The following is a 12,704-nucleotide window of genomic DNA, read 5'->3' as shown; positions in this document are numbered from 1 at the left end:
TCCCCTAAACTAACGGTGTGGTGTGCCGTATCACAATTTGGAGTGATAAGCCTGTACTTTTTTGAGGAGGAAGGCGTGACCGTGAATTCTGAACGTTATGTCTCAATGCTGGAAAATTTTCTGCAGCCCACAATGGAAGAGATTGTCGAAGAGGAATTGGGGGAGTTCTGGTTCCTACAGGATAGTACTACAGCCCGAAATTAACTCAATGTTATGAAAGAAATGTTTCCCGGACGTCTGGTCTTTGAGGGATGATGTGGGTTTGCTGGCGCGGTCACCAGATTCGAGCATTTGCAATTATTTATTTTTTATTTATTTTATTTTAAAAAAAAAATATATATATATATTTTTTTTTTTTTTCTGGGGATATCTGAAGGAAAGTGTTCAAACATCGCCCTCACACACTACAAGGGTTGATTATTGAAGAAGTTAAAGCCATACCCTGCAATATATGTGAATAAGCTGTACAAAGCTTCAGAGATCGTCTCCAACAGTGTGTTGCTGCTTATGGCCGCCTTCTCGAGGATATTATTTTTAAAACTTAATGAATATGAAATGCTATTTACTGCTGGATTCGAAAAAACCTTTTTCTCTCTATACATCAGTTAATTTTTTTTTTTTTAACCCCTCAAAACTGCTTAATCGTTTTTGCTGCACTCTGTAGATTACACGTGTTACGAACGCTGGTATATTATGTACCTTGTTCGCCTTTTCCTCCCAAACTGCAAAGCCTTGGTGATTATAGTTGCAGTTCGGGTGTAGAAACACATAGTTCCAGACGAATGCAGCATCCGAGTAGTTTCTCCCCAGCAAGTAGATAGCTACCCAAACATGAGCCTAGACTTCATGAAGGGTACAACAGGAATGAATCTTTATTGTGCCACACTGGCTTTTATGCAGTTCTCCAGGCCAGAGGAACACCCCCTGGACCTGGTGGAAAACAGGGATATAACTTATTACAGCCAATGACAATGCAGGGACAAACCGTGACAATCCTCTGCCTGGAGATAATTGGGTCAGATAAAGGAATAACTTAATTGTCTCCAGGTAGATGGAAAATAATTTTCACAAAACTTGGAAAACACCCCAAAACCTACAGGACCCCCATAAATGTTGCATCCCCTGATAGCCCTGATCTGGGTGATCAACATATTCAAATGTCACCCAGATCAGTTCAGGGGTTTTCGAATTTCACAGAAGTGTTCGGGAAGTCGAGTGTCCGATTTTAGTTCCAGACACTCGACGACCAAGTCCCGCCTCCTCCTTTCGTGCAAACAAGATGGCTGCCGTTTTCTCTCACGTATGGCGTTCGGCAACCCTAAGAGTGCTCAATCGACAGTTCCCTTTGTAGATAATGAGCCAGGGGGGTGGTCGGTGTTCGGTAGTTTCAGCTACTGAACAAATAAAACAAAGTCACAAATGGCCATAAAAGTCTCAAATTAAAAGGGTCCTTTTCTTCACAACACGTAAAAGGTATGAAGTGATATTTCATTATAGAAATCGAACAACATAAACCGGTTGGAGCAAAATTGTACTTTGTATAATGTCGAGCAGAAGAAGATCTCTAAAGGTTGAAGCAAAATAATACAAATATTCTCAGTTCTCAGGAACAGGTTATAGACCTGCAATTGATTCCAAGGCCTATGGCAGAAGCTCACCATGCATTGTATGAATGGGACTCAGGACGTCATGTCTGATCCCGTAGGATTCACTCACGCTTCTTTTTGGCTCTGAGTTTTTATTTTTTGTAAGAGGGTCTGGAAATTGGCTGAGTATGTTGACAAGATCCATTGAGTCCAGATCACCATATATCTGGGATCTACCCTCTGCGCGTAGACTGACTTTTTCCAGGGAGAGAAGCTCTAACATTCGTTGGAACCAGAGGGTCAAGAGTGAAAGTACCTCTTGCCTCAAAAATAGAGGGGCCAGGCTCTTAGCAACATTGAGTATCCTGATAGTTAGGGATTTTTATTTTCTTACGAGGAGCGGTTTCAGAGGTAAATTTCTTTGAGCGTTTGGATTGTAGACCAGGAAGGTCGAATCAGAGGGCAATCCACTAAATGTGAGGTGGTGAACCAACACTGCGCTTGCATCACCAGCATCTGTCATCTATAGAGTAATCAATTGCATGCAGTAGCTGGGAGGGGGGTCTTGTACCAAAAGGCCAGTAATATATAGACCATTTCTTGTGACCCACTGGAAACAGAACAATGAAGGATTAGATCGCAAATATTCGACCACTGGCGTCTTCCCATGAAGCTTGGAGGTGGCGATCTCTTTATTGTAAGGAGCATGCCATATAGGGTTGATAGGTCTCTCTCCATGGTCTACACAAATATTCTCGGTGAGATCACTCATAACTGAAGTTTTTGGCGAATGGAAGTTATGAACTGCACTAATGGCCTGTATCGATAGTGATACATCTTGTTTTCTTTTTGTCAGTCATTTCTAACTTCCAGTACTGCACCATTAATTCTGTACCTGGAATGTTAAAGTATAGCAAAGGTTAAGGGAGTTGTAGTTCAGTTGTGCGCTTTCTATGTACAACAGGTATTTACTATATTTTAAAGTCACAGAAACCGCTTCTATGAGCAGAAATTAAACAGTGCCCTATGTGAGATGTAATTTCATGTGAACATTTCTTTTAATGATATTTGTGCATGTGTGTATAATATATATGTATATATATATATATATGTGTGTGTGTGTGTTATATATTTTACAGAAAGTGGACTTCATCCAGCATGAAGGGCCTCTTTTGAAACAGGAATGGAAAGAGATCCTAATTTGTGGGTTGGCAAAGCATCATGGGAGCTGTAGTTCTGAAACAACGTATATTTGCTTTGGACATCCTTAGTTTAGAGTTTGAAGAGTTCATATGAGTACAAGCAAACATGGTCAAAGCATATATTGGTCTTACAGGTGGTAAAAAACTAGCTGCAGTCTGAATGGTATATATGGCTCATCTTATAAGAAGTGTCTGTTTCTATGTTACAATGTATATTTTACTCTTTTGTTAAACCGTAAACACAGACTGAAGCTGTAACAGATCCCCAATACTCCGGCTGAGTAGTTCTGTTAGAAGTCTCCCCAAATCCCAAGTAAAACAGTGATCAGAGTTTTTAGCTTCCCAAACATCAGCCGAGACTTGAAGGGTAGAACAGGAATGTCTTTAATGGGACACGGTACAGCCAATTTATACAAAACATGGATACCGTGCCCTGGAACACTCCCACAGCACGCCCATAACACTCCCACAACACAACTGTGCATAAAGAACAAAACATAAAAATACCCAAAAGACATAAAATAACCCCACACATAATAGATCTCCTGGTCTCCGCTATGATCCCTGAAAATAGTGGAGCTATCGGATGTACAGAGCCCGAGCAATCGTCGGACAAAGTCTGGACTTGAGGCTCTGTACATACCCGCAAATAGTTCCACAGAATCACTTGGTTTAGTCCGGTTGATTCAAACTTCGTGCCTAAACCACGCAGCGACCAATCAGCGATTAGGGGTGTTCCGAACTGAGCCCTTTAACTCGCACCGGCCTATCGTGAGAAAGGGTGCGAACCAAGTTTGAATAGGAGCTCCTTCTCCTATTGGTCGGCACGGGCTTCCAGACTGCCAGCGGGATTCTGCGGCTGTGAAGCAGACTCATAGCTCCAGAGGGCATGCCAGCTCGGGTCTCTCTGGTGGATATCTCTGTTTAGTTAGCACCGGAGAGGGACAGGGATAATATCTCCTGTAGGTGCAGATAGGGCAGGCAAGCAAGTGGGCTGGAACAGCGAGTGCAACCGGGATAAATAGTCTTTTAGGGACACAGTTTGAGACAGCCTTTTGGGGACACTGTGCTGGTGGGAGGAGTGGATAAGAAAGGGAAGGTCTTACACCAGCTGCAGGCATAAGAACTGCAGTTCTTGCAAGCTCTTTTTAGATATTGCTCGAATACCAACATGCATGTTTTTTAATTTGGGGCATATCTAATAAAGTGATTTAAATTCTTTATTTTATTTTTGTGGAGTGTTTTTTTAATGAAGGGGTTTTGGTGTATGTATCATGTTCCTGCCTTTTAGACATTATATCACATTGTTTTTGCAGCCCCAGCCACACATTCACTGGCTGAGACTCACACAGCCTCCCTCCACACTTCCTAAAAATTTGTCTAAATTGTTTACTTCCCTTTATAAGACGGTATGTTTAATTTAGAATTTCTCATGTCCTGCTTCGTTAGTTGCTGGAGCCTGGAACAGCTTCCTGTGTATGATTAAACTTCAATAAACAGAGTAGGAGATAAATTCTAAAGTAAACAGACTGTGCTGTATAGTCTGATTTAAAAAGGAAACCACTGTTTTCATGCAGGCTGTGGGAGTCACAGCTAGAGGAGGTAAAGCTAGGGCTGCATAAACAGAAACAAAAGTGATCCAATTCCTATACTTCAGAGAATTGATAACTGCTTCATTAAGCTACAGTTGTTTTGGTGCATAGTGTCTGTGATAGAATGCAGTCTCTCAGTACCATATCCTCATGTGCCCATTGTCTATTTCTATGGGGATAGATATGTGATGGATGGCCTGATTTGTTTGGCGCGGGTCACAAGCTTGCGGCGCACATTTTTGTGTCTGTCCTACACGTCTGTATATGCAGCTGTGGGTCAACAAAGGGGGGGCAGCAGCTCTGTAAAGAAGAGTTAAGTGAAATATATTGCTCTGTGGCCCCTCCCCCCCCCCCCCTCCCTTTTGTGACCGTATTGTTTGCCTGTACCTTTCCCTCCTCACTTTTCCTGTCACAGCAGGACTTGGTCACAGGGACACTGCCTGCTCGGTTTGCATGGGCTGCTTTGTCCCTCTTCCATCCCCCCATCAGTTTCTGGGATTGAAACCCCTGGTGGATTGTGTTGGAGACCCCATGTAGCAGTCTGTGCATGTAAAACCTTGTGTGACAAAATAAACAGTCAGTCAGTTGTACCTCCAGAGCTTGTCAAGTTACTGGGGGGAAGAAAGGGTTAATCCCTGTGTTAGCTGTTCCAGCGTGTAGAGGATGCAGCGGAGAAGGTCCCTGTAAGGACTGAGTAGCTCCCAGGACCGTGTGCCATCCAGGCCCTGGGAGCGAACAGAGCTAGTTCCCCTATCCAGCCACAGTTAGGAAACGGACCCTTGGCGGAGGTACCCGGCCAGGGTACAGGGAGCTCCGCCACAGTGTCCTTTTTGCAACTGAAATAAGTGCTGCATGTTTTTGCCTACTTCCTTCCATGTTTAGAATATGGTATATTTTGTGGAAATACAATTGTTAGGCATGCATCTATATTTCACCACTAGGTGGCAACCAAAATAACTTTCAAATTGGCCTCTAGCTGTGATTCTTAAATTTTTCCAGTACAAAATATAGTCAGGTGCTGCGTACCTACCTTAGACTCTTGATATTTTTCTTTCTTACACATTGAGCAACAAGGCGTATACAGTTTGACAAAAAACAGAAGAACAAGAGGTGGAATAGCACTAAGTTACAGGTAGGGAAGGCAGCACACGTAAACGTGTTAGTCTCTCCTAAAAACCCAAAGGAACAAACAATAACACAGAAAAGGGTACGCCAGAAGGTTAGGAATCAGGATCTCTCTAAATAAGACAAGAGAGAAAACAAATTATACACTGTCAATAAGATAATATAAAATTGTGAATATAGCAAAGGACAAGCCAAAAGTCCAGGGTGAAATATAAAAGTGTGGGTAAGTCTATAAACGTTTGCCTGTATCTTCAGGTAAGTATGCCTTCCAGGTGTTCAAAATCCAGGGACATAAAAGAGAAGAAAAAAATTCAGATAGTGCAATATGTATAAAATATGATAAAAGCTTGAGTAAAAAGAAAACCCAAAATTTCCTACTCACATGCAATAGAGCTAAAACCAGCTCTAGTGTGAAGCGCTTGCAGTGGATTTATTCCCCCACTTCAATGATATAGTGGAAGGTATTGACCAACACGTTTCTTGTCAGCAGGCTATATGTGAAAATAAGGCCATTTTGGATTTCCTTTTACTCAAGCTTTTATCATATTTTATACATATTGCACTATTGGAATTTTTTTATTCTCTTGTTTCTCGTGTTTTAGTTCAAAAGTCCGGTAACTCGTTTAAAAGTATAATCAGTCCAAATTAAATACAGGAGGAATTACCATATATACTCTAGTATAAGACGAGGTTTTCAGCACATTTTATGTGCTGAAAACCCCCCAACTCGTCTTATACTCGAGTCACTGTCTGTATTATGGCAATTTACATTTACATTGCCATCATACAGACAGGGGGCTGGCAGCTAGCGCTTACCTCTCCGGCAGCTCCTGTCAGCTCCCTTCTCTGCGCCAGTCCGTTCAGCACCTCTGTCAGCTCCCAGTGTAAGTCTCCCGAGAGCCGCGGGGTCATAGTGCGGCTCTCGCGAGACTTACAGTGTGAGCTGACAGAGGAGCTGACCGGACCGGCGCGGAGGAGAAGGGAGCTGCAGGAGAGGTAAGTGCTCCCTGCCAGCCTCCCACTGAACTACCAATGCCACTGGACCACCAGGGAGTGAGAGCCCCCCCCTCCCTGGCCAGCTAGGAAGCAGGGAGGGGGGATGAAAAAATTAATATATATAAATAATAATAAAATATTAATGAAACAAAAAACAATATTAAAAAATAACCCCCCACCAAGGCTCTGCATTCTCACACACACACTGCATTCATTATATACACACACACTGTAAATAAATATTCAATTAATATAATTTTTTTAGGATCAAATTTTATTTAGAAATTTACCAGTAGCTGCTGCATTTCCCACCCTAGTCTTATACTCGAGTCAATAAGTTTCCCAGTTTTTTGGGGTAAAATTAGGAGCCTCGGCTTAAATTCGGGTCGGCTTATACTCGAGTATATACGGTAAATAAAAAAGTTTCTCTGAAACTGCTATGTTTACAGCTGCAGGATTAAAACCTGGGGAATTAAAAAACAAAAAACAAAATAGTAATTACCGGGTCCCCGCCGTTTCCACGCCTGCGGTCACGATCCTGAAGACTGCCTGGGAGTTCAGGCAGACCCACTCTGCCCGATCCACCTCCCCCCTCCACCCCATTTTTCACACACAAACTGTACTTTCACTGACTATTGTTGTGATACGTTTTACTATTTTTAAACACTAATATGTGTTCAGCAAAGTCTTCAGAGTACAACAGTACCCCCACCTCCCCCCATGTACAGGTTTTATGGTGTTTTCAGAATTTACCGAGTCACATATAAGGCTTGGATTTCCCTATTTTCACATTGAAATTTGCCAGATTGGATATGTTGCCTTTGAGCCCGTATGGTAGCCAAGGAATGAAATTGACCCCCATGATGGCATACCATTTGCAAAAGTAGACAACTCAAGGTATTGCAAATGTGGTATGTCCAGTCTTTGTTAATAGCCACTTAGTCACAAGCACTGGCCAAAATTAGCGTTCAATTTAGTTTTTGCATTTTTCACACACAAATATAAATGCTAACTTTGGACAGTTTATTTGGCTACTAAAAAAGACTGGACATACCCCCATTTGTAATACCTTGGGTTGTATACTTTTGAAATGGTATGCCAACATGGGGGTAATTTTCATTTCTCGGCTACCATACGCTCTCAAAGGCAACATCTTTCAATGTGTCTAAACTGAAAAATGTAATGTGCTACATTTGACCCTGTAACTTTCCAAAACACCATAAAACCTGTACATTGGGGGTACTGTTTTACTTGAGACATTGTTGAATACAAATATGTGTACTTTATTTCAGTAACGGCTAACAGTATTGTGACAGTCACAGTTAAAATGCTATGCAGAACTAAAAAAAATTAAATTTTTTTTAATATTTTTATTCATATTAAATTATGTTTAAAATAATAAGTGTGGGTGCACATAATATGAAAGATGTGAATTACGCCTGAACACACAGCACAAATTCAAGGTTTTGTTTACGTTTTGTTTTGATCACATCTTCATTTCCTCTTTTCTTATAGTTTAAATATAATTACCACCCTTCCATGCTTTTTCACATTTTGTATGCCAAGAAAAATGATACCACTCGGATCTATTTTATGGCACTTCTTAAATTGAGCCGAAATACTATGTTGCTCATAGCCCTTCTTAATATTGTTGACGTGTTCAGCTATCCTTTTATGCAATGGACGTATCGTTTGTCCAATGTATTGTAGCCCGCAGGGGCATATTAACAGATAAATTACATTCCTGGTAAAACATGTCATAATGAATTTTATATAAAATGATTTTATATTTCCTTTTACATTTATTTATGCTTTTTAGTCTTATTCTTACTGCATTTGCAGCCTATACATTTTTTTGCAAGAATAAAAACCTTTTCTATCAGTTAAGAAATTGCTCTTACTATTACTACTTATTGACTTATCGGAAGGTTGAATGTGGGTTAACCCCTTAAGACCGCAGGACGTACCATGCCGTCCTTAATTGGCCGGCTCTAAACGCCGCAGGACGGCATAGTACGTCTTGTGCGGTCTTACCCCCCACGTGGGCGGCGGCACATGGCCGCTGCAGATCGCGGTCGGGGGGCATGCCCCCCTGTGCCTGGCGACCGCGGTCTGCAGCTTCTGATCGCAGTGACAGGCTGTCACTGTGATCGGTATTTACCATGTGTCAGCCGATTTGAAATCGGCTGACACATGGAGCCGGCCGCATTCTCCTGCAGCAGATCGCGGTCGGGGGACATGCCTGGCCCCCCAGGCAGCCCCCCTGGGGTCAGTGACCGCGATCTGCACTGTCAGGCTGCAGTCTGATCACACTGACAGGCTGCCATAGCCTGTCAGTGCGATCAGTGTTACTATGTGTCAGCCTATTGGCTGACACATGTAACTGCAGCCATTAGCCCCCTACAGATCGCGGTGAGGGGCATGCCTGTACCTCCCAGGCACTCCCCCTGTGGCCAATTACCGCGATCTGTAGGAGGTGATCACAGTGACAGCCAGTCACTGTGATCACTGTTAGTATGTGTCAGCCAATGATCTCAGATCACTGGCTGACACATTGTCTCTGCCCCTCTCCTCACCTCACTTCGATCTGAGAGAGAGAGGCAGAGAGATCGTTGCTTTTGCAGCTGCTGTGGAAAAAGAGTTTTTAAAAAAAATTTTACAATTTATATTTTATTTAACCCTTTCAGTGCTGATCACAGCATATTACTGTGATCAACCTGATTAGGGTATTTATTTATTATTATTTTTTGGATCAAAAAAAAATATTTCTAATTTTTTTTGACCCTTTGTGTCAGTCGCAGCAACCCAAATCTCCATTACCCTTTCCCCGCTGCTGTGATCACTATACTGTACAGTATATCTGCTGTACAGTACTGTATCAGTGATCACTGTGATCAGAGGGCTCTCTGATCAGACTGACTTTTTTTTTTAGGGTTATTTTTATAGATCTGAAAATAACCCTTCCAGTGTACTGATTGCAGCTGCCTATACTGTGATCAGTACATTTATAATATTTTTTGAGGGCGGGTAGTAGGTGTTAGGCAGGTAGATAATTAATTACCCACTTTAGTATATAAATTAATTAATTTGTCCCCCTAGAATGGCACGTCGCTACTCAGCCGAGGAGGCGTATGCCATTCTGGCAGGCAGTGATAGTGACACTCTGCAAGACAGTGACACTATCACTGCCTCTGACATTGAGCCTCTGAGTGAGACCTCAAGTGATGGTGCCCCACCACCACACACAAGAGGACGCTCAGCAAGCCCAATGCCAGGCGGAGACTGGGTGCCTCCAAATATGATGGCCCCAGAAATACCGCCGTTCACTGTTACACCTGGAATCACTGTAACAGTGGACGACTGCGAGCCAATTCGTTTTTTTGAGCTCTTTATGTCAGACGATATATTTGAGCTCATGGCTCAGCAAACAAATTTGTTTGCTATGCAGTATCTCTCTGCACATCCGGGGTCCCATCATGGTCGCAGGAATATGTGGAGACCCACGGATGTCGCAGAGATGAAGCAGTTTTGGGCTTTAACCCTAATGATGGGTATTGTTAAAAAGCCCAGTATCAGGTCCTACTGGAGCAAGCAACGCATCCTGGCTACACCTCTTTTCCCTGAGGTTATGTTGAGGGATCTCTACCTGCAACTGCTGCGATTCCTTCATTTTAATGATAACTCGCTGTGTCCCCCTAGAAACGACCCACTGTTTGACAGGCTATATAAAATTCGGCCCTTTATTCAACTCCTGTAAGACAGATTTTCTGAAAATTATGTCCCCGATAAAGATATTTCAATTGACGAGTCCCTTATGAAATTTAAAGGTCGACTGCTATTTAAGCAATATATTCCATCGAAGCGGTCCCGATATGGCGTTAAATTTTATAAATTATGTGAATCCTGTACTGGTTACACATGGGCGTTTCGCATTTACCAGGGGAAGGATAGCCATCTTGATCCACCAGGATGCCCTGATTCTGTGGGTACAAGTGGCAAGATTGTTTGGGATCTAATCCTTCCATGGTTGAATAAGGGATATAGGCTATGGGTTGACAATTATTATACCAGTATAGAATTATTTAAAAATTTATATTGTTTTGAAACCCTAGCCTGTGGCACAGTGAGGAAGAATCGCAGGGGTTTCCCCCAAGCCCTGGCAAGTGGCAGAAGCAGTAGAAGTTCCTCTTCAGCTCTCCGCCAGGATGAGTTGCTTGCTCTTCGCTTCAGAGATAGGAAAGATGTATACATGCTGTCTATGATGCATGACGAAAGTACAGTGCCAGTGTCTGTGAGAGGTAGCACTGAGCATCTGGAAAAGCCGAAGTGCATTGTAGACTACAGCAAGTTTATGGGGGGAGTAGACTTGGCTGACCAATGCATACAGCCCTATCTGGTGAACCGAAAAACTAGGACCTGGTACAAGAAAATTGCAATCTACGTGAGCCAGATTGCAATTTTCAATGCCTATGTCCTCTATACAAAAGAGGTCATAGGTAGGCCCTGCCCTTTCCTCGAATTCACATTAAGCATTTTGTCCCGTATGTTATTTACCCAGCCCCCCAATCCCACTTTGGAATCAGGAGATCTCCAAAGACTTTGTGGCAAACACTTCCCTTCCCGAATCCCATCCACACCTAGTAAAAAAGCTCCCCAAAGAAAGTGCCGTGTTTGCTACAAGAAAGGAGTCCGAAAGGACTCCAGTTTTTATTGTCCAACCTGCCCATCTCTACCCGCCCTCTGCATAACAGACTGTTTCAAAGTCTACCATACAGAGCTGAATTTCTGAATCACTCTGTATGGGACTTTGGCAGTTTGTTTGCTTGATTTACCTGGATTTCTGACCTCGGCTTGTCCTGACTACGCTGTGTTAGCTGCCTGTACCGACCCATTGGCTTGTTTTACCGACTACTCTGAATTCTGGATTCCCCTGACCTTGGCCTGTCCCTGTTTACGCTAGCCATTCTAAAGTGGCTACACCAAACAATCAAAATACAACATTTGTAGTACTTGAAATGTGACTTCCCAATAAAAAAACTGATCACAGGGTTAATGCTGTGATTAGCACTGAAAGGGTTACAAAAAAGTTTTTTTTTGTTTTTACTTCTCAAACTTTTCACACAGTGACTCTATGTGATATCAAAGATCTATCTGCCTCTCTCTGCCTTCAGATCAAAGTGTATGTGGGGTACTGTTCTATTCATGTGATATAATACAAACCTGGAAACATGGTACATGTAGGTACTGTTATATTCAAAAGACAGTTTTAAATCAAAATACTAAGTCTCTAGTGCACTAACTAATATCCGGATTATGACATTTCCAGTGAAAATGCTATTTATCTGATTAAAAAGACAAAAATCAAAGTAGAAATCGCTACATGGGCCCAGCATTTCTGTTAAAATGGCTAGACCTAACAATTTCAAATTATGCCATTTGTTATACTCTGGGGTGTCTACTTTTGAAAATGGTTTGCCATAACGGTGGGAATGTTATTACCCAGGCTGCCATACTCTAAGAAAAGCTACATAGGCCCAGAAAATAATATTGGCAAACTTACAAGCTGAAAGGGCATCTAATATATTTCGCCCTGTGACTTATCAGTAAAATCTGAAATAATAGTACGTGGGGGTACCGTTATATTCAGAAGACAGTGTTAAATCAAAATACCAAGTCTCTAGTGCACTAACTAATATCAGTATTATGACATTTCCAGTGAAAATGCTATTTATCTGATTAAAAAGACAAAAATCAAAGTAGAAATCGCTACATGGGCCCAGCATTTCTGTTAAAATGGCTAGACCAAACGTCTCAAATTATGCCATTTCTTATACTCTGGGTTGCCTTCTTTTGAAAGTGGTATGCCATAATAGTGGAAATGTTATTACCCAGGCTGCCATGCTCTCTCAAAGGCGAGATAGACCCAGAATTGCCAACTTTGAAAAGGACATCTAATATTTTTGTCCCCGTGACTTCCCCCCCCGAAACAGAAAATCTAGTATATGGGGGTACTGTTACATTCAGGAGACAATGTTAAATACAAATAGTGAGGCTTTGTTGCAATAACTCATATCAGGAATATGAAATGTCCTGTGAAAATTGAGTTTGTGTGTGAAAAAGCACAAATAAAGCTATAACCGCTATGTGGGCCCTTCATTTCTGATAAAGTGGTTAGACCAAACATCATGCAATGCACCATTTCT

This window comes from Pelobates fuscus, chromosome 13 (genome assembly GCF_036172605.1).
Source record: "Pelobates fuscus isolate aPelFus1 chromosome 13, aPelFus1.pri, whole genome shotgun sequence".
Lineage (NCBI taxonomy): Eukaryota > Metazoa > Chordata > Amphibia > Anura > Pelobatidae > Pelobates > Pelobates fuscus.
This window is presented reverse-complemented; position numbering follows the sequence as displayed.